A 22,951-nucleotide genomic window follows, 5' to 3' on the forward strand; every position below is an offset into this window, starting at 1 on the left:
TTTTACAATACCAGAAGTCCCTGAAATAAAGAAGAATGTAATGAAATACTTTGAAAATATAAGTGATTCGTTTTGGGGCTGAACCTCTGATTTCATTATTATAGGTACTTTTGGTAAGAAACTTTATTTTTTCACTTGTATACCCTTGGACAAGTCACTCATCTCTATGTCCTGCCTCACAGACCTTCATTCTACTGATCCACTGATCTCTAATAGGGTAATAAACAGGAACAGATCTTTTAGGTCAGGGTTTTTCAAACTCTTTAAAGTCATGGAACATGTTTAGCAAACATAATTTCAACTTGTTAAGTGGTTCTAAGAAAATACTTCTTTAGGAGAAACAATATCATGGGGGACAGCTAGTGCCATAGGAAATTTTTTTTAATGGGGCAATGTGCACAGTTACATTTTGGGAAATTGTGACATTTATGTCCAAGTAGTAACTCAGTTTGTTGCTGACCTACAATATGCTAGAGTTTGGGCATATAAGGACAAAAATTCAGTACCTGACCTCAAGGATTTTACAATCTACTAAGGAGATTGTATTCAATAAGTATACAAATAATAAAAATATGGGGTAAGGTATATGGAGGGCAAGAAAGAGCTCAGAAAAAAGAACATTAGGAATATTTATGAAAAAGACAGCACTAATACTTAGGGGGATCAAGAAAATCTTTATGGAGCTGGTGACACTTGAAATGAACCTTCAAGGAGGATAAGGACTTTGAAAGACAAAGATTAGAAGGGTCAATACTGCAGACATTGCATTTGTATGAATATACAGAATTTAGAGGTGGCAAGTCAAGTATAGAGAAGAGCTGGTAGTCAAGTATGACAAGAACATAGAATACATGAAGGGGAGTTTGCTTTTTGTGTTTCTCATTTTCTGAGTCATAGCTAAACAATGTATAATGACTTTTTTTTCCTATAGGGAACCACCTTTGTACACTACTTTCTAAAATGGTCTTTGATTACACCTGGGTAGAAATGCATGGCCATATGGTAATGATGACAGTTTTGGAGATAGAAAAAAATTGAATTCAGAAACAGTATCTGCATACAAACTTATAATATGAAAATAGTTTGTTACTTCTCAAAAACACTAAAAACTACTCATCATACCCATGGAAACCAAGCATATAACACAGTTTGAAAAATCTTGGTTTAAGTAATTCACAAACACTTTTTTTTTCTCTTGAAAAGCACATAGACCATATGTGGAATGCTGTATTTATTTCTAGGTGTCAAATCTTAGGAAAGTAATTGCTAAGTTGTGGAGCATGCAGAGAATGATGATCAGGAACATGATGGAATTCAAGATTGTGTCACATGAAGCTCAGTTGAGGTAACAGGATGTGTCACATGGAGAAAGAAACATTTGCAGCATGGATGACATGAGAGTCTTCACACATTTGGAGGGCTATCATATGGAAGAAGGATTGGACTTGTTTTGCTTGGTAGGGGGTGGGGTATGTGGGGGGCACAACTTGGGCAAAGGAAAAGTGGCTAATGGATTGCAGTTTGAGAAAAGAAAAACATTTCCTCACAATTAGAGTTTTTCAAAAGAGAAACAGGTTTTTATTGAGAAGTAATGAGTTCTCCATCATTGAGGGTCATAAAATTGAAGCATGTTGACCTATTTTTAGCATATTATGGAGGGAACTTTTGTTTAGGTAATTGTTGGATTACATAACTTTTCTGGCCCTTACAAACTCTGAAATTATGTGATTCTGTGGTTGAGAAAGTGTTGGTGAATCATTGATGTATTTGTGGCCAGAAACAAGGTTTATCCCTTTATACATACACATTTATTCCTTATCTTTGATCAAAATCAATTCAACAAGCATCTTTAAGGATCTGCTATGTGCAAGGAATTATGCTAGATAATGGGGATACAGATATTATGACAAATGTTGTCTGAGAGACATTAAAAAAACATATAGTTTTGGACAAAGCAGTCCTTACCTCGGAATCATGCAGACCTGAGTTCAAAACCAGCCTTGAACACTTACCAGCTGTGTGACCCTGGGCAAGTCATTTAACCACCTTGACCTCAGTTCCTTATCTATAAGATGAGCTGGAGAAGGAAATGACAAACCACTCCAGTGTCTTGGCCTTCTTATGATCCCATTTGGAGTTTTCTTGGAGGGAAGTCTTCCAAAAGGATAGCACACATAAGTTGGATCTGAAGGAAATAAGAATTTTAAGAGACAGTAGTGAGGAGGCAGTGAATTCTGGGAATGGAGGACAGTTTGTGCAAACTCACAGAGGCAGGAAGTGCAATGATGAGTTTGGGGAACAGCAAATGTAGGCCAATTTGGTTGGAATATAGAGTTCACAAAGGGGAATCATGTGTAATAATCCTTGAAAGACAGGCTTCTAGATTGTCAAGGGCTTTAAATGCCGACCAAGTAAGTTAGTATTTTATCCTAAAGGAAACAGAAAAATCCTGAAGGCTTTTGAAAGAAGGATCAGACTTGTGTTTTTGGATGATTATTTTGGAAATTAATTATATAGAAGATACAGAAAGAGTAAAGCATCTAAGTTGGGATCTTAGGTGAAGAGATTTAACATCTGGAAATACGATTTTAAAAAAATAATCAAATAAAAAGAAATATTATTTTAAAACTCCAACATATTATTAATTTATCCCTTTCTGCATCCAAGACAGTATACTCTGCAATTTTGGGAACCCAAAAGAACATAAGACCTGGTTGCTGCTTTGGGGAACTTACAGTTGTTAGGAAAACAACAAGTAATTGAGCAGTTAAAAATAATTATTTTTATTGTTCAGTTGTTTTTTAGTTGTGTTTGACTCTTTATGATCTCATTTGGGGTTTTCTTGGCAAAGATATTGGAATGGCTTGCCATTTCCTACTCCAGTTCATTTTACAGATGAGGAAACAAAGGTAAACAGGGTTAAGTGACTTGCTTAAATTCAGCTAGTAAGTGCCTGAGGTCAAATTTGAACTCTGGAAGGTGAATCTTCCTGACTAATCCTAGCACTCTATCTAAGGTACCACCTATCTGCAAACTTACTTCCTTCCCCCCTCCCACCCCATAATAATAGCGTTTGTTTGGTTTGATAATTGTTTTATGTATATCTCATCTGATCCTCACACTAACCCTGTGAGGCAGATTAATGTTATTACCATTTTATACATGAGGCAATTGAGGCTGAGAGAGATTAAGTGATTTGCTCAGACCCACACAGCTAGGAAACTTTGAGGTAGGACTCAAGCTTAGATCTGGCTAGATCTTGACAATCTGATTTGAGATCCAGTACTCTATCCACTATATCATCTAGCTGCCTCCAGAAAAACGTTTAAAGATTCACATAACACTTTAAGACAACCACAGGAGAACTGTAGAAAGACATTTATACATAAGATTTAAAGCTGGAGGGAAACTTAGTTCATCCCTTTCATTTTACAAATGAGGAATCAGAGGCCTAAGGGAATTGAGCGACTTGGCCCAAGGTCACAGTCACACTAAGTGACAGAGTCAGCATTTAAATCCAAGTCTTTTCACTGCAAGTCTCATATTTTTTCTATTCCACCATGGTTTTCTCTTCCTGACTAATTAAAGACTATTTGGGCAGAGAATAAAACTGGGTGGGGAAGGTAACACCTTTTCACTCAAATTCCCCATTCCCTTTGGAGAATTAATAGATTTGTTACATTCTTAAACACACACCTCTGCTATTTCACTAGTTATCTTGTTCATGAATTAATCATTTCCAACTGGATTATTGTATATCTTTTGGTCAATTTAACTTGTGTGTTGTCTATAGTGGATTTCATTCCACTCAGTGTAGGGCCCATGAAAATTATTTCAGCACTGCAGTTACCATTTCAATTCCTATTTTGGTGTGAATTAAAATGAAATATTTTGTAGTAGGTTGCAATGTATTCCACATAACTCCCTTTCTCTTTATTCAGCTAATAGCTCTTTATATGTATTACTTTTATTATTTAGCCTTTGGCTTTATAGGCACGTCTCACCTTAAGAAGAAAACAATACTGTAAATTTGTTTCTTTAATCTCCTGTCTCTTGAATTCATGGGGAATCCCCTCTTTTGGTAGCCAAATATGAGAATTAGTGTTTTGGAATTTTCCTGCCCACTGCTGACTCAGTTTGGGTTAGCCCCTGCTGCTGAGTGCATAGCAGAACCCTCCAGAGACATCAAGGTTCATCTAGCAGCTGACATTCAGATGAAACAGCTGTTCCAAGATTCTGAAAGAGGGCTCCGTATAACGTCCTACTTTTTTCTCCTCTTTTGTATCTCTGCTGGTAAACAAACAATGGCTAGCAATGATACCTGGGATACACTTCCCCATAGGTTACCCTTAAGGAATTATCCCCTTAGGCAACATCTCTTCCTGGTCCAACTGGCCCCTTATGACAGCTTGGCTTATACCTTCCTTTTTTTATTGACCGTAAGAGTAGGGGTTCTTTCAGACTCCCTCCCTTTGGCCAAAAGGGGGAAATGTCAACCTATCAGGAGATATCTTGTTTTCCAGAGCTAAGGCCAGCAAGCAGTAGTTACCTGAACTTGGTGTAACAATAATCCTTTGCGCTCACCCTCTGGATGATCTCAGTCACAGCAAAATCCCAGTATTGTTTCACAGCAGCATCAGGTGGTTTCTGAGCTTGGACAAATACCCATATTCTAGTCATGAAGTCCTCTTTTGAACCAAACTTGTCACATTGTTGGTGTTATCCTCATTGTCAGGGCTCTCTGCAAAGCTATAGGTGTAAGTATAGATATCTCCCCATACTGCTCTGCCTTCCCATCCTCCCTCCCTCTAGAGGCCTGGTTCCAGCATGTGTGTCTTTGCTTGCGAGCTGTTTCCCTCACTTTGAGATTCAACTTCCGCTTGATTCCTGACTCATCTGTCTCTGACTTAGCTCCGGCCACCCACAGGTTAGAGACTGGTTCCTGTTGGTTGACAAAACTTTCATCCTTTCCTTGGGACAAATTGCTTCACATTTTTGGGGCTTGGAAAAATGGTCTCTGGTGATGTCTCCATCTCTGACATGTTTTCATTCCATGTTCCTATTCTCATTCAGCAATTCATTGTTCACAGCCACCCTTTGGAAAGAATCACGGATGAGTTAAGAGAACTACTGGTGCCTTCACTCTGAAGTTACCTTCCATTTACTCTGTGTATGTCTTGTGTATGAGGCAGCTAAGTGGCACAATGGATAGAGTCCTGGGCCTAGAGTCAGACAGACCTGAGTTCAAATCTGGCCTCATTTGCTGGTTGTGTGACCCTGGGCAAGTCACTGTTTCCTTCAGTTTCCTCATTTGCAAAATGAGCTGGAGAAGGTAATGGCAAACTACTCCAGTATCTTTGCAAAGAAAACCACAGATAGGGTCACAACGAGTGGGAAATGACTGAACAATAACATATATGTAATTTTTTTTGTACAAGCATGGTTGACAGATTAGCTACTTGATGATTAATCCTTTGGTCATGATTATCCGACCTATGAAACCCTTTTGTGATTTAAATACCCATCTAATACCATAGTAGATGAACAATTATTCTTGATTGCTAGAGAGGGATCCATGAGGTTTTGTTTTTTTTATTTAGAGAAAAGATTCTATGTTCAGTTTGTAAAAACAAGAATTCTTCCTTTACTACTTTGCCACATTCTTTCTTTTCCCTCCCTGAGTCAGATTTTCAGGACATGCCACAGCCCCATCTCTGTTTCTGTGTCTCTGTCTCAGTCTTTTGATCAGTGTCTCATCTTTCTGTCTTTGTCTCTGCTTCTGTCTGTCTCTGACTACCTCTGTCTGCTTCTCTGTCTTAGTCTCTCTCTCTCTCTCTGTCTCTGTCTCTGCCTCTTTATACCTTTGTCTCTCTGTCTTTCTTTTGACTGATTAAAAAAATACTTAACATAAATTAAATAAGTAAATTCATTTAGTAAATCAACATATAATTCAATTAATTTCAACTCATAAAGTATCATAGCATTCTTTCAGTCATTCCTTAGTAAAATGTTTCTTAGGTCCTAGTGAGAACAGATAACGTAACAAACAGTGAGGTCTCAACATGTTAGGTCCTTGATCAAACATCTAGTTCCGGGCTGCACACTTCACAGGTCTTGGAGAACTCAGAGATGATTCAGAAGAGAGTAAAAAAGATGATTAAAGGTCTGAGAATGGAAAGGATTGTTAGCTAATTATGTGGGGAAATGAAAGAAGGAGGGATTAAGGAGTCTATAGGAGAAGCTAAATATAGACTTTAAAATGACTTTCAATTAGGACAGTGGATAGATGATGGATGATGACCATCTCCATTGCTATTAAAAACCAGACAGGAGGTAAAAGGCTTAGAGTGCAGCAAGACAGATTTAGATTAGGGAAAAAAGGAAAAATTTCCAGACAGTGAGATTTGCTACATATTGGAATGCTTTACTAGAGGGCTTGTGGAATTTCTTTAAAGTCCTTTAGCAATGGTATCCATTCTCCTATGCCAGAAAGATGGACTATAGATGACCTCTCAAACTTCCTTCCAATACCACAGGGATTTTTCATACCTTAAGGAGTAATAATGGTTTTATAAGGATTTGCCTGACAATTTTATTAGTATAGGACATCTATCAATGCAGACCTGCACTTTCTCTACAATTTATTTCATTTGTTCAGTCATTTCAGTCATGTCCAACTCTTCGTAATCCCATTTGAGGTTTTCTTGGAAAAGATATTGAAATGGTTTGCTATTTCTTTCTCCATCTCATTTTGCAAATGACAAACTGAGGCAAAAGGGGTCAAATGACTTGTCCAGGGTTCCACAGCTAGTAAGTGTCTGAGGCCACATTTGAGTTTAGGAAAATGAATATTCCTGACTTTAGGCCTAACACTCTACCCACTGGGCTACATAACTTCTCCCTATAACTTATAGTCTTAGAGAATTACCCAGAGCAGTGAGAGACTAAGTAATTTATTTAGGGTCACACAGCCAGTAGGTGTCAGAAGCTGGACTTTTTTTTTAGGGTCTTTCTCTCTTCAAAATCAGCTGATATTCCTCTAGGAATGCCTAAAAGTCAAAAGAATGCTGAAAACATAAAATACTGTTAAGTGTATATAAATATACATACATATATACACATATACATGTATACATTTACATACACATACAGACACTATAGCCTGTTACCTCTATTATACACTCTCAGGAACATTTTACTTTCATTTCAGGTCTGGACAATCCAACCAACTCACTCAAGGTCCACATCTTTGCCAGTCAGACATGTATGACTTGGCCATTTTCTCCTCTGAGAAGAGCGTGGTTATGAAAACTACCTTCTGCAGGGCAATTGACCTCCAGTTTGATAACTCTGGACCTCTTGAATTCACAAGATAACCACAGAGGCTTAAACCAGATTTCTCAAGAGCAATATTTGGGTAAAAGACACAAAACAGAAAAGACAGGTGAGCCTCAAATTATATTAGTTATACATTTAATTTGGTCAATACAGACACCAAATCCAGAAAAATAGTTCATAAGGTGGTGTGCTTCATAGTGGTGGGGTGGGCTTTTCTGATTTATTTCACTTATAAGACCTAAGAAAAAGGTCCTTAGAAGGACTACTTTAGATAGCATGATAAGGAAGATTTTACTTAAGTAGAGAGGTTTTTGTTTTTGTTTCTTCTTTTTCTTTTAAAGGCATGGATAGGTAAGGATATCAGAACACTCTGAATGTTTGATTTTTCATCAGTTTCCTGCTGTGAACAACAACAAAATTCTCAGATGTCTTAATGCCTTTAAAGAGATTTAAAAATGATTTACTTAGAATCTTTATAACAGAATCTGTGTGCCAAGTGGGAGGAAGTTTTCTTTATTTAATTTCCTTTCACAGGATGTTTACCTTGCAAAAGTTCAAGGTCAAATGTTTGGCTTACCGGAAACTGCAATGACCTTAATGTCTGAATGGGCAAAGGGAAAATTATTGCTAGCTCCAGTTTTGCAGACTGTAGTGAGGTTAATAATAATAGCTGATATTTAGGTATTGGTTTAGAGTTTGTAAAGCTCATAATACAGTTAGACCCTCCTAACTTTAGAGTGATTATCAGTAATAACTGTTGTTGTTTCCCTCCCAGTCTGATGACTTATTTTCTTGACCTCATTAAAGGGGTCATGCCCTGGCTACTTCTTAAACAGGCCTATTCAATGAATGGTCGTTGCCTCACCCTAAATGAGTACCTGCAAAGACCTTGGCCTAAAGGGCCCAAGGTCTCCCAGTGCATCCTGGGCCATCTCTAGTCAGTCACTGGATTCAGATGGCTCTGGAGGAGAAGTGAGGCTGGTGACCTGCACAACCCTCCCTCCCTCAAAACAAAGTCAAGTGCAAGTCATGTCATCATTTCTCTGATGTCCTGGTCCTTTTCGAAAACGAAGGATGAACACAACCCTCTTTGTCCCAGTTTCCTTATTTGTAAAATGAGCTAGAGAAGAAAATGGCAAACCATTTTAATATCTCTGCAAAGAAAACCACAAATTGGTCATGAAAGTTGGACATGGTTGAACTGACTGAATAACAACTCTACAATAGATAACTGGGTGGTACAATTGGTACAGTGCTAAATCTGGGGTTCAGACATTCTGTGACCCTGGCAAATAACTTAACCTCTGACTACCTCAGTTTTCTAATTTATAAAATAGGAACAGTAATCACACCTATGTCCTGGAGTTGTGAGAAAAAAACATCATATTTATAATTCATTTTGCAATTCTGAGGATTATATAAATATTAGCTTTTATTATGCTAAACCTCATCTTTTTCTTATGTCTTTTTTTTATCCTATGAAATCCCATTTCACATTGCACATTTATAGTAGGAAAGTACCTGCTAATTTATGGAAAAGACTCAGATCATCCAATATATGGTCTCTATACTTTTTTTATTGTTAAAAATGCTCAGCATCACCAATCTGTCAACCTATCTCTACTCAGTTATGGAAGAAGAGGTATCCTTACTCCTTACTGGAAGCTAATCACTCTTCCTGTGTCCTGGAACCTTTATTCTCTCTCCTCCAGGACCTAGTGCTGGTAGGCTCTCTCTCTTATGCATCCTCAGTCTGTCTTTGTCTAAGGTCTCCTTCCATATGCTTCTAAATATGCTGTTCTCCTTACCAAATATTTTATAAAAAAATTTTCTTTTGGCTTTTATCCTAGTTTACTATGGTAGAATGATAATACAGAAAAGGACTGAATTTCAAGTCAGAAATTCTGGGTTCAGATTTTGGCTATGCTGTTGGATAAATTCCAGGCCTCAGTTTCCTTATCTATAAATTGGTAGGAAGAGGGTTTGGACCATGTAAAAACAATTTTCTTGTCCCCCCTCTCCATTTATTTTTCCATCTTTCTCCTTCTCCTCACTGATAAGCTTCTTGGAAAAACTGTCTGTACAAAATGACTGACTTTCTTCCCAACCCCTTGCTCTTGGATTTCTGTTTCCCTTATTCTACTGAAGCTCCTCTCCTAATTGCCTACACCTCTTTGATTAGTTTTTTCAGTTCTTATTCTTTTATTCTGCAGCTTTTGACATTTCTGACTGCTTCTTACTTCCTGAAAACCTTTCCTTTCTGATCTTTTTATTATTCCCGTTATTCCTGATCTTTCTTCTTGGATGGCTCCCCATCTTCCCCTCACTGCCTTAAGGAAGGTGTTTCTCATTAGTCTATTCTTAGAACTCTTTTTTTCATGAACAATATCTCCCTTGGTAATCTCATTTAATTTCATGATTTGAACTACCACCTTTATGCAGATGACTTCAAGATCCATATCACTTATCCTGAACTCTCCTTGGAACTTTATATCCATCGCTTTACATAAAAGAGGTTTATATCTAGATGTCCTAATATCATCTGAAGACCAGATCTTGCTTTCTCCCTAAACTTGCTTCTTCTGAGTTCACCATTTCTGTTTCTGACAACTACATCTCTCATGTTCATAATTTTAGGAATTAATTTTGCTCCTTTCCCTTTCTCAACTATCAAAGTTGAAAGGGCTAGATAACATATTGAAAGTTATAGCCAAGATCCAACTTTAGGCCCAATTGAATAAAATGACATTTAGTGGGAATAAATGTAAAGTGTTACAATTTGGTTAAAAATCAATTCCATATGTACAAGATGGATGAGGAACCATTAGATCTCTGTCCATCTGAAAAACAAAAAGACTTGGGGTAGTGGATTACAAGCTTAATATGCATTCACAATGTGATATGCTAGCTATTATTATACTTGTAGCCAAACATGTTAATGTGAACTTAAGCTGCATTTTAAAAAGAAATAGAATCCAAAATAAGGGTGATATTAGTCCTACCATATTTTGCTCTAGTCAGACCATATATGGAGTATTATGAAAAATTCTGAGCATCACAATTTTAGAATTGCTAAATTAGAGAGTATCCAGGAAAGGCCAACCAAGATGGAGCCACAGGAGGATTGGTTGAAGATGATGTGAAAGTTTTATAAAGAGATGCAAAGACTTAGGGAAAACATGATAACTGTCTTCCAAGTATTTGAGGGGTTATTTTGTAATATACTACATGATAGTTGCCTGTGTTTATGCCTTGCTGTCACCCCATGATATTCCCTCCATCACCCAGCTCTCTCCATCACAGAAGCTCTATGACAGCATAGACCATGTTGTATCTAAACAGGTGAATTTTCACAACATTGGAAAAAGAAGAATACCTCAATTTTCAGAAAAAAAGTTGAGATTCTATAGTGTGAAACACTGTGGCTTAGTGAGACTGACTCTGGTTTCTGGTAAAATGCATGTGCAAGAAATATTAGACTTGGTTTCTTATCGTCATGAAGACAGAATTAGTAGTAGTGGGTTGAAGATACAGAGAAGTATATTTAGTCTGCATGTAAGGAAAAGCTTCTCAACAATTAGAGCTTTCCCAAAGTGGAATGTGTTATCTCAGGAGGTAATGGACTATTTACCACTAGAAGTCTTCAAGGAAAGGCTAGAAGACCACTTGGGGATATGATAATGGACATTCTTGCTCATATGTAAGTTGGAAATAGATTCACTATTAGTTAATTTGATTTTTAAAATTAATATCAAATAATTAGTCTTAAAAAAAGAATTGGTAAAAAAGAAATAAAGGAAATTTTATTAACATTATTTTCTTTTTATATGTCAACAAAATTGATAACTTGAATGAAACATCTTTTGAGAAAAAATAGATTAATAGAACAAGAAATAAATAATTTCTTGTTCTCATATAGCTCAATCTCAGAAAAAGAAATTGAATAAATTGTAAATGAACTCTCATAGAAAGAAATCCAATATCTGTAAGACTCTCTTACTTCCATTGACCCAATTCACCTATGATCAGAGTATTGGCTTTTACTCTATTGCTTCTAGGTATAAGAATTCTGACCATTCTTGAGTATAGATGACAAATACTATTTTTTATCTCCTGGTAGTATGTGATGGACTAGATGTGCAGAGATGAGGCATACACTGAAAATTCTATTCGTGGGTTGGAGGGTTGGGGATCCCAGCCTTGCATTAGAAAAAGTCACTGTTTCCTTTGTGTCTCCTGTGAATGTATAGTATATTTAGGCTACTACCAGTGGGACACAAGGAATGGTTACTTGCCAGTCTTTGCACAAAATAATATTAGATCACTCAGATTCAGTCTCTTAACAGAATGAAAGGATATGATTAGAGAGAAGTCCCTCATAAGCTTTTGAAATAAGGTAGGAAGTCTTTTTTTGTATGCTTTTTTCCTCATTGTTCCAAGCCCCAAAGGGTTAAAAATACAATCTTATATCTACCCACTTTTCCTTTTAGTTTTCACCACTTGGGGTTTTCAACGGAAGCTTATTTTTGAGGATAGGAACTACCAATGACTAGGGTTGTTCTGTTACTGCATGCCTTGCATGTACTACATGAGTATATATATTTATATGCAAGTATCATAAATATATATATGTATACATACATACATGCATATGCATAATAGCTCTGTATCAAAGAATTCTTATGAACTCATTTTTAAGAGTACTTTTATAACTGCACTTCCATTGTAACTGACTTCCTTGCAATTCTATGCATTTTATTTTAGGCATTTAAAATATTATTCTAAGAAGAAATTCATTGGGTTCATCAGACTGCCCAGGAGTCCACGACCAAAAAAGAAACTGAGAACTCCTGCTCTATATCTACTTTGTTTCCAGTTTTTTGCTGCCTTTAAAATGCTGATATGAATATTTGGTATATGTGAGAAGTTTCAGTCTTTGACCTCTTTGAGTGTATTCTTTGCAATGGGATCTGTGGGTCAAAGAATATGAATATTTCAAATGAGAAAAACAAGATTGCATTTATGACTGGAATCTCCAATATTTCTGAAATCTGAAGCAAGGCCATATGAAGCCCCCAAAAAGCTATAGGAGATATAAATATATAAAAATAAGCTATATTAAAATAATGACTATAAAGATTTGTATGACATTTTAAAGTTTGCAGAGCACTTTAGAAATATCTCACTTGATACAATTCATTTTACAGATGAGGAAACTGAGGCAGACAGAGATTAAGTGACTTGACAGGGTCACATAGCTAGTAAATGTTTGAGGCAGATACGAACACATTGCTTCCTTACTCTAGGACTCAAGAGTGCCATTGCGCCACCAAGCTTCCTAATATATAAATACCTAGAAGTATGGAAAAGTAGGGGAGGAGTAGGGACATTTTTACAGTTACTGATTAGATACTATTTGATGAGGCTAGTAAATGGAGTGATACTGAAGTTTTATATTTGAAAATTCAGTATTTACCTGATAAAAACATACTTTGGTTATTCACAACCTGCCTCCTTTCCACCTCTTTTCTGCTGTTGATGGCTACAGGTCAGTTTTAAGTGGATGAATTATCCATTTAGTTTGTGAGAATCCCTGTTATATTCAAGGTTACTATGGTTGTAGAGGTGTTTACATAACTCTCTAGGTCATTCATTCTTAATCATTATTGCCCTGGGCATCTACATGAGAAAATGCTGTGCAGGAATTCTCGAGGAGTCTGTAATATATACTAGGTATGCATGCATATGTATAGATATAGATATAGATATACAGATATAGCTATACGTAGATATAGATATATGTATAGTTATTTTTCAGAGTCTTTGAATGTCCACTGGAAAATAATATATAGATGCCTCACCCTTTAGTTGCCCAATACTGGAGCTGTCAAAAAAGAGGTAGACTATCTTTGTTTGGAAACTATGTAGAAATGACAAAACCCAGATAACATTCTGAATGTTATTATGTGACTGCTGGAAAGAAATTAAAAGCCTACTCATTTTTGTCCATTGTGTGACACGATAATAAAAAAACTCATCTCATGCCTCCGGTTTTCTATTCTGTGCATCTTTGGGATTGTATCTGTTTCCACCCACAACATCATGCTCGGAAGTTTGTAGTCTGACTCAGAGGAAGCTTTCCAGCTGAGTCCTCACATGGTCTTGTTTACAGTTTCTGAGAGTGGATAATGGCTAGGGTACTGACTTCCACAAGACTCAGCACACTTCCTGGGTGTCAATGTGAATGAGATATTGTGTAATCTGCTTGGTATTCAGCTATCTGCACCAATTTTTGAAGTCCTATTTTTTTTCAGAACTTGATTTTATAAACCAGCCAGAATATGGCTCTTTGTTTGCCTTGAAAGAAATGTGCCTTTGTTTAACTACTACTAAGGTACTTGAATTCCAGTGCAGCCAATCCTGTTTGGGAATATAAGGTAGAGAAAGAAATATCTTAAAGGGTTATTGAAAATAAAGTTGGTAATGGGGTTTTTAATCTGATTCATCAGTATTTATATTCATATTTACTTCTATATCTAAAACTTTATCTATAATCCATATCTATAGCATCTCTCTATACTTATATCTCTCTCTCCCCCATATGCCTATATCTATATCATCTCTCTCTTGATCTAATCTGTATCTACTTCTATAATCAATATTTATAGCATCTATATTTATCTATAGTACCTATATATATTTTTACCTATACTTCTTTCTGTCTCTATTTCTTTCTCCATATCTATACCTGTATCATATCATCCACATCTTTATCTGTCACGTACATCTAATCTATGTCTATACCTATATCTCTATCATCTATCTCTATCATCAATATATGTTTGACAGACATTGCAAATGGACAATGAACTGGTTCCATATTTGAGCCAGAAGTGGCCAGACTAAGTCATCCTTGATAATTTTCAAAGTTCTTTTAATGATCCTCAACTCCTCCCTGAAACAAAAGCTCATCTTTTAAGTTATAGTATTATTCCAGTTATGTCATATGGCTGTAAGTCATTGAAAATTACACTCTCCATGAATTAAAGGTGAGGATCACCCAGAAGGCAATGAAAGGATGGATGGTGGGCCTGAGAAGTCTGCAAAGCATTGAAAACAGGGAATGATGCAGAAGAAGTATAAAGAATGTCACCAAAGATATACATGACAGAATAGGAAATAGTGAGAGTGAGGGATAAGGGATGGTATCCTTTTTTTGAGATCCTCAGAACAGAAAGAGAATGAATAAATTTATGGGGAAACATGGACAAGTGTTACATAGAATACACAGTAATGGTTGGATTATAATCTCCAACATTAGATGCAATATCACCTCAAAGATCACAGATCCACTGGAATATTAAAGCAATGTTAATGAAAGCCATTTCTACCTTAACATAAATGGGAACTGTTCCATCTCTAGGCTTAATTGTACTGACAGTATTCTTTATAAATGGTCAGACAGGCAGGTATTAAGCACTTATTAAGCACTTATGTTCTAGGCATTTTGCTAAATTCTAGGGAAACAAAGAAGGGCAAAAAACAGTCCCTGCTCTCATGGAGATTTCATTCCAGTGTTGGAGATAACATGTAAATACATACATACATACACTTTACATACAGAATAGTAAGTACAGAGTAGTAAGACAGTTGCAGAAAAGAAGACATAAACAACAGGGGAAGCCTGTAAGACCCCCCCTAAAGAAAGTGAGATTGAAGCTGAATCTTGAAGGAGACTAAGACATGGAGTTTAGATAATAGCTTTGATAAAAATCATTCATTTGTTTATCTGTCTATAACTTTTCTTTTTTACATTTTGAATTCCAAATTGGTAATAGCTTTTAATGTGGTTCTTGAATTTTCTCCTGAAACTCATAAAATTGAAATCTTGAAGTTTTAAAGGAAAGATTAACAATGATATGGCTATAACAGTGCTGAGGTAGTCATTAGACTAAAGGGCCATATCAACAACACAGGGAAAATGGAACATGAACAGAGTTTTTTTTAAAGGAGACAGACTAATTCTTCTACTGAGTTTCAGAATAAACCAGTGGAATCTGTGTATGGTCTGTTTCATTCATAGAGCAGAACATGAATCACTATGAAAAAAGTGTTTGGAGGCATTAAAAATTCAGAAGTAGATTTTCTCTTTATGGCTTCTACTCCAATTAAACCACACCTTATTTTTCATCACAAGAATATTTCTTTTTAATGTAGACATTTTTGTAATACTATATTGAAGTAGAAATTATCCTGAATATTTGACAAAACATAATTATATCCATTTGTTTTATGTTTATAGTTGCTACTTCTCAGCTATGAAGCCTGTGAAGTCCAACAAACAAGTGTTCTAATTCATTATTTTTTTTTCATAAAGACATTGAATCAAGAGTCGTTACCTAGTAACTATATCAATGTAGTTGGTTTCTCTGTGAGCTTAAATATTTTATTTTATGCCCCTGAAAATATTATTCTGGAAGGAAGCCATAAGCTTCACCAAATTGCCAAAGGGGTCTATGACACACAAAAAAGGTCAAGAACTCCTGTATTGGCTAGAATACATGAGTGTGGGAAGTAAAAAGTAGTTGTTCAGATGAAAAGACAGGAATTAAAGTGTAAGAATGGCCATAAGACTTCAGATGTGGGCTAGATATCCATTTTCTTCTCTATTAAAAGACTGAATTCTAAAAAAAAAGGAATTTGACTTAATAAAAATAATTAAAATAATAAAAAATAATTGGTTCCTTCCCCAATTTGAAATGTTCTACAGTGCTTGCATTGAAGTCAGAATGGGGATTTCTCAAATAGAATTTGAAGAATTATCACAATAGTACCAATTGGTATTATGTAAATCATTTTTAGGTTATTTACCATCTCTGTCTCTCTGTGTCTCTCTGTCTCTGTCTCTCTGTCTCTCTGTCTCTTACTCTCTCTGTTTCCCTCTCTTTGGGATGGCACAGGTGATGGAGTTCCAGGCCTGGACTCAGGAAGATTCATCTTCCACAGTTTAAATGTAGCCTCAGACACTTACTAGCTATCTAAACCTGGGCATGTTAGATAACCCTGTTTGCCTCTGTTTTCTCATTTCTCTTGGGCAAGTCACTTAACTTCTGTTGCCTTAATCCACTAGAAAAGAAAAAGAGAAATAATTTCAGTTTATTACTAAGAGGGATCATGAAGAGTTGAGAGTTGGACATAACTGAAACAACTCAACAATTTATTTGTGTGTATGTATATATGCATTTTTCTTGGCAATGATACAGGAATGGTTTGCCATTTCCTTCTCCAGTGGGTTAAGGCAACAGAAATTAAATGACTTGCCCAGGATTATCTTCCTGATTCCAGGCCCAGTGTTTCATCCACTGAACCACCCAGCTGCTTCATCTGCAAACAGAGATTAAGTGAGTTGCACTAGGTCATGCAGTTAGGAGGTGTCTGTATGTAGATAAATAGCTTTTTATATATTTGTTTGTATCTCGTCTCCCCCCATTAATTGTAAATTCCCTGAGGGCAGGCAGCATCTTTTGCCTCTTTTTGTATTCCCACTGCTTAGTTCAATGCCTGGCATATGGTAGTTGTTTGATTAATGATGATTTTTTGATTATTGATTGAAAGTGATGTTCCTCAATTAGATTAACTCCATGTGTCTGAGTTTATCCGAAGAATTCTAGAAACCTACCTTCTCACTTCATAGGAAAGTAAAAAAGAGACAGAGTAGTGCAGTAAAAAGGGTACCAGGTTCAGAGCAAGAAAACCTAACAGCAAATTCTAGCTGGACTGTGACTTATTTGTGTGACTTTGTACAAATCACTTTCCCTCTTTGGGTCTTGATTTCCTTATCTGTAAAATTAGGTGGGTATTATGGGATGATCCTAAAATTTCTTTCATTTCTAATCTTTAATCGTATGATCTAAAGGATTCCTGAAGAAATTGTCATTCTGAATAAATTGTTAAATATAAATTTCTTATTTTAAATAGGAGCCATAGATCTATTTGACTCATTCATTTTTTTCTCCAGAATGATTATTGTCATCTTCCTTCACTGAAACAATAGAAGCATACTAAATTGTTATTAAAAATGTCCAAATGTGACCTTGGTTTAAAGATATATTTAGTGGCCTTGTAAGGAGATAGTGTTACTAGGTTTGTTTGTTTTGTACCTGTGCTCAGGTATATGGCACCTGGAATACTTTATTGGCCCTTTGTCAAAGGAAAGTGATGTGTCATTATTTGGATATTAGTTTTTCATCCAGTTATCATCCAGTCTTTCTTAATCAAGAGCCATTTGATTAGGGTTCATATGCTACCTAGTGACTCTGGTATCATGAAAATTCCCAACTGACTCTTGTCATATGAACTTGGATTTGTCTCCTTCCCATGAATCATATTTTAGCCTTCATTATTAGCTCTTTTCCTCTCAGGAAGGGACATTTGCAGCTTTCCAAAAAAAGCTTTTAAATTTAGTTAAATTAAATTAAATTAGTGCTATGAGGAAGTGGAAATATATACTAAAATAATATTTTGCTTGATCATAAGGAATGGATATTTCCTTCCTATTTTTTCCTGTTTTAAATATGTTTTCTTTTTTTGTATGTTTTGGGACCATGATGGTAAAGAAAACAACAAAGTGATGATGTTGCTCAAGGCCATTAAATGCCATCAGGTGTTGACAAGATAAAGCTTCATTTTCTGTAGAAAAGAGACCAATTTGTATGAAATTCTTCTTAAAATAAATTTTTATTCATTTATTTTGTTTGCAAATCATCTGCATTTCAGAATGCATCCTTTCCTCTCCCAGATTCCTTATCACAAAGAATAAAAATAAGAAAAGAATGAGCAAAAATTGATCAAAGCATCAACCAAGTCCAGTGATACATGTAGTATTCCATATTCTTAGGCTCCTACCTCTACAAAATGTGAGCAAAAATGGCAGACATTTTAAAATGTCTCTTCTTTGGGGCCAGGATTCTGTTTTGATTGCTTACTCATTCTTTCCAATTACATTATTTTTAACACTGTTTTTCTGATTCTGCTTACTTTGCTTCATAAAATCCTTTTGTTTCCCTGTATTAACCGCATCATAATTTCTTATAACAAAGTAATAGTCTATTACCTTTATATATTACAATTTGTTTAGCCATTCCCTAATCAGTGGATTTTTACTTCTTTTCCATTTTCCTATAATAAGATCACTGCTGTGATTATTTTGATACACATTTGATATTGATAAATAGCCTAATAGAGAAATCTCTAGGTCTAAAGTTTAGGATATTTTGTTCACTTTCTTTGAATAATTTGAAGCTCATTTCTAGACTAGTGGGATCAGTTTAAAACCCCACCAGATTAGTGTATCTGTATTTCCACAACCCCTAGACTGTGGAATATTTCTACCTTCTGTCCTCTAAGATCTGAGACAGTCTGCAAGTCCATAAGCATTTATTAAACATTTACTATGTGCCAGGCACTATACTAAGCACTAGGTATAAAAATAGAAACAAAAAGAAATACAGTCCTTGTCCTTGGAGAGCTTAAGTCAACTAGACAAAGATGAAATATTAAAAGGGAGCTGAAAAGGTAGGGGGATGTGTATGGGAATGTCTCTCTAAATGGAGAGGGTAGAAAGTCCAGAGAAACAGGAGAGGATCTGGGAGACGAGTAAGGAGTAAACGTGGTTGGCTTGGGCATCTCCAGGAGTAAATCACCAATCAGAGAAGGGAGTTGTAGGTTGGAGAGCAACCTTACAAGGTATAAAAGATGCTGGAAAATGGTGGAGAAACTCAGAGTCAGGAGCTGAGTTGGATGAAGAATGAAGGAGAAAATAATTTTGAACTCATTGTCCATCTATTTAGGACCAGTTTTCTAAGACTGGTTATCACCTAGTGCTAAGGGAGTAAAATTAACGTGTTTGAGTATCATATGAGCTAGAGTGAGAGCATGAGGTAATGATGATGGGTTGGTTTTGGAGTCAGGAAGACATGGGGTCATATCAACCATGTGACCATGGGCAAGTCATCTAATCTCTTAGTATCCTGGGCAACTTTCTAAGCCCAGAGTTATTGTCTATAACTGTGGAAGGGGATTTCCATGTGGGGAATTCCCTACACCAATGAAATTACAGGTCTGGACAACAATTTTAAAATGATCTAGTTAGCTATGTATTTTGGCCACAGACCGCATTCCTATCTCTAATGGTTCTCTCACAAATACCAGTGGCGGACTTGGGAAAGAGAGAGTAGATGAATAAGTATACATTTCTCACTACTCTCGTTAAAAATAATTTGAATATAAATTATCCAAATTAATGGAAAATGAAATGGAGATCTTAATTCAATCACAGAAAATGAAATTGAATAGACTATTAAAGAGCTATGAGGTAAGGGAAGTAGTGACTAGTCCAGATAAGCTTAAAGTTAAACTCCATCAAACATTTAAAGAATATTCAATATGTTTGCTATATTAATTATCCTTAAAAATTGAGAAAAAGATGTGTCACTGAATTCCCTTTATAAACAAATGTGGTCCTAATTACATAAACAAGAGGGTGGGGAGAGACAAAGAGACAGCAATAAAAAATGTAAATCAATATTACTAATGAATGCTGATAAAATATTTAAATGAAATCCAAAAAAAGACAACAGTGATGTATGCAGAAATTATTTGCTGTGACTCAGTTGTATTTATACCAAGAATTCAAAGATGATTCAACAGTAGGAAACAACATCAGTTCCAAACATGATTACATCAGTGTATGCAGGAAAAGCTTGTGGCAAAATACAACAATTACTTATTCTGTGTATCCTAAAAGCACTAAGAAGCTCACTGTATTGGGAAGAGAAGGACATGCAATTATTTTTCATTTATGAAAAATATTTTATTAATAAAATATGCATTTACAATCATTCATCACTTGAAAATAAGTTTCAACCCAGATTACTCAAAATCTTTACAAACTGTGATTATTTTAACACCTTAAAGTATAATAAATGCAGATAACATTGTCAGAAGCTTTGAGCTATCACACACCTGGAATTTCACAAGTTTCTTTAGGATATGGCACATAGATATACATTATCAAAATGTAGAGAATAAGGAATAAAGAACTGCAACTCAAATCATATACGACTATAATAGAACTATTCAAAACTCATTGTACTACTCCAGAATAAAATGAAGAATTAATAGTCTTGAATGGAGAGCTAGTTTATCTTTGTTGTGCTTAGGATATACAGAGATAGAAAGAAAACAGCTGATAAAAATATTTAATGGAAATGACATACATAGCTAGCAAAGTGAATATCAAAACTGGAATGTACTAAAGGTGAATTAATTGGTCAATAGCAGTAGTTAATGTCTTTTTTTAAAAAAATTATTTTGTTTTCAGTATTCTGCAATCACTTTCATACATCTTAGATTTTTCTCCCTTCCTCCCCTTCCTTTCCCTCTCCCTCCCCCCTCCCTCCCCCCTCCCTCCCTGAGATGTGTGCAATCTTATATAGGTTCTACACATACATTCTTATTAAATAGATTTTCACCTTGGTCATATTGCATAGAAGAATTAAAATGAATGGCAGACACCATAAAACAAAACAAAACATAATACAAGAGAAAATGGTCTGCTTCATTCTGTGATCCAATTCCATAGTTGTTTCTTTAGATGTGGAAGGCATTTTGCCTCAAGAGCCAATTGGGAATATTTTAGGTCCTTGCATTGCTGTGAAGGGCTAGGTCTGACAGAAAAATTCCTCTCATACTGTGGTGGTTGTTGTGTAAAAAGTTCTCCTGGTTCTGCTCCTTTCACTCAGCATCAGTTTATATTAAGTCCTTCCAGGCCTCTCTGAAGTCTTCTTGTTCATCATTTCTTATAGCATGATAGTATTCCATTACGTTCATATGCCACAACTTGTTCAGCCATTTCCCAATTGATGGGCATCCCTTTGATTTACAGTTCTTGGCCACCACAAAGAGTGCTGCTATAAATATTTTTGTACATGTGGGACTCTTTCCCATTTTTATAAACTCTTGGGAATACAGTCCTAGAAGTGGTATTGCTGGGTCAAAGGGTATGTGCATTTTTGTAGCCCTTTGGGCATAGTTCCAAATTGCACTCCAGGGTAGTTAATGTCTTGACAGAGATCTTGGAAATGAAAATAACCTATGAAAATACTGAAAAATGAAGCAAAATAATTGTACAATGTAATTAAATTTTACACAAGTTAGATTTGGAAAATGTGTAGCTCCCATTTGGACCAGTATAGTATTTATTAACTAAAATGGACACATTGTTTTTTAAAAAGAACTTTTTCAAGTCCATACCTTTGTGATAGTGAACCTCTTTTTAAATACCTTTTGATAAAGCCTCATTAATACATTCATAATTAAAGGATGGCTTTTTTATTCCCAGTCAGAGAAATGTCTGTCATGGCCTAGTGCTCTCACCTCATATTTTGCATGAGATTCTCAATTACTTTCTTAACTTAATCAGTGAAGAATGTGTGTGTGTGTGTGTGTGTGTGTGTGTGTGTGTGTGTGTGTTCTAGAAGCATTTATCAATATATAATAGAATACTGGTAGTAAGTCTTTAGGACAATGTTTTTTTTAATTATCAGCACTCTAAGAGAACTGGTTGGTTGGTTATTGTCCTTAGTTTTTGAAGAGGACCAAAATGACATCACCATGATAAAGTGAAATTTCAGTGTGTCCAGCTGTGGCTGATCAGACCAATATGAACTTGGAATGCTCTGCCACAGATTGGGCACAGATAGTCCGTATTAATATTTGGGGTGAATATCCCAAATTTAAGTATCTGACATTTATTTTGTGATGTCCCAGTTCTGCTTTGTTCATACAGCACAGCACCCTTTCTGGTGTGGGCATGCCATATTGAGCAGTATTGTGCCAGTGTCTCCCATGTTGCACAGTCAAATCTAAAGTTCTTGAGAGAGACCTTCAGAGTGTCCTTATATCACTTCTTCTGACTGCCATGTGATTGCCTGCCCCATGTGAGTTCTCCATAAAATAGTCTTTTTGGCAAGTGTATGTACATTTTGCATTCGAACAACGTGACCAACCCATCAGAGCTGCACTCTCTGAGGCATAGTTTGAATGTTTGGCAGTTCAGCTCGAGCAAGGACTTCAGTATCTGGTACCTTATCCTGCCAGGTGATCCTCAGAATCTTCCTAAGACAGTTCAAATGGAAGTGATTCAGTTTCCTGGCATGGTGCTGGTAGACTGTCCATGTTTCACAGGCATACAACAATAGGTGAGCACAACAGCTCTGTAGACCTTCAGGTTGGTAGTAAGTCTAATACCTCTTCTCCCAAACTTTTCTTTGGAGCCTCCCAAACACTAAGCTAGCTCTGGCAATACATGCATCAACCTCATTATCAATGTGTACATCCCTGGAAAGTACACTACCAAATTAGGTGAACTTATCCACAGCATTCAAAACTTCTCCGTTTGTTGTAACCAATGATTCCACATACAGATGATGTGGTGGTGGCTGATGGAGTACCTGTGTTTTCTTCATGTTAATTATTAGGCCAAAATCAGCACAGGTTGCAGAGAATTGATCCATACTTTGTTGCATCTCAGCTTCAGAGGCTGAATTGAGTG

The 22,951-nt window shown here is 36.0% G+C and overlaps 1 long non-coding RNA gene across 1 annotated transcript in view; it reads left to right on the forward strand.

Moving 5' to 3' along the window:
• Nucleotides 1-13,380, forward strand: part of LOC140505772 (uncharacterized) — a 181,936-nt gene extending 168,556 nt beyond the window's left edge. The window contains exons 5-6 of the long non-coding RNA XR_011967661.1: nucleotides 7,211-7,444; nucleotides 12,103-13,380. This is a non-coding gene — a long non-coding RNA (uncharacterized lncRNA). The remainder of the gene's footprint in view (nucleotides 1-7,210; nucleotides 7,445-12,102) is intronic.
• The last annotated feature ends 9,571 nt before the right edge of the window (nucleotides 13,381-22,951 follow it).

Source organism: Notamacropus eugenii, chromosome 1, assembly GCF_028372415.1.
Source record: "Notamacropus eugenii isolate mMacEug1 chromosome 1, mMacEug1.pri_v2, whole genome shotgun sequence".
In the NCBI taxonomy this organism is placed as follows: Eukaryota; Metazoa; Chordata; class Mammalia; order Diprotodontia; family Macropodidae; genus Notamacropus; species Notamacropus eugenii.